This window comes from Camellia sinensis, chromosome 3 (genome assembly GCF_055761805.1).
Source record: "Camellia sinensis isolate YWXY chromosome 3, ASM5576180v1, whole genome shotgun sequence".
Lineage (NCBI taxonomy): Eukaryota > Viridiplantae > Streptophyta > Magnoliopsida > Ericales > Theaceae > Camellia > Camellia sinensis.
Genome location: NC_138963.1, coordinates 212,895,163 through 212,895,903, shown reverse-complemented (window position 1 = coordinate 212,895,903; position 741 = coordinate 212,895,163). Strand labels below are relative to the sequence as shown.

The 741-nt window shown below is 28.3% G+C and overlaps 1 non-coding gene across 1 annotated transcript; it reads left to right on the top strand.

Moving 5' to 3' along the window:
- The first annotated feature begins 363 nt into the window (after positions 1–363).
- Positions 364–435, top strand: TRNAE-UUC (transfer RNA glutamic acid (anticodon UUC)). The gene has a single exon. It is a non-coding gene; the product is annotated as a tRNA-Glu (tRNA).
- Positions 436–741: the final 306 nt, after the last annotated feature.

The following is a 741-nucleotide window of genomic DNA, read 5'->3' as shown; positions in this document are numbered from 1 at the left end:
TCCTATGTTTGTTTTAAAATTTTGATTTAGAATTGTTAATTCAATGGATAATTAATCCAACAAATTTGTAGCGGTAGGGGTGGAATTATTAATCCAATAGATATTAATCCAATTGGATAGTGAATATCACACTAATTTAATAGGATTATTAATACTTCACTATTTATCTTATGAATCAAGCATGACCCTAGTAATAAAGCAATTCCATTGAAGCTCATCCTGCATCAACAAATTACTGTATTTGTCGGTCGAAAAAAAAAAAATACCGTATTGAATGGCAGAGAAAGAATCTCAGCTACTGACAGAGAGCTGCATTTTTATAAGTAATGATTAAATTATAAATAAGCGTTCTCAAGCAACAAATCCGTTGTCGTCCAGCGGTTAGGATATCTGGCTTTCACCCAGGAGACCCGGGTTCGATTCCCGGCAACGGAATTCCTTTTTTTCTGAAAGAAAGTTGTTATATACTTTATATATATGACCAATCAAACAAAAACACTTTTTTTCTTAACTTGATCGATTAAACCAAAGTTGTCAAGTGGAAACTCCAAAAAACTATACTAGTTGCTTATATATTTTTTATTTGATTAATTAAATTAAATTAAATTGTTTGTAAGATTTCATTATCTTAAAGTATTATATAATTGTATTTAACACTAATTACAAAATAACACTCCTCACTCTAAAGCGGTTAACATAAATTTATTATATAAATAAAATAAATTTAAGCAAATTAAACTT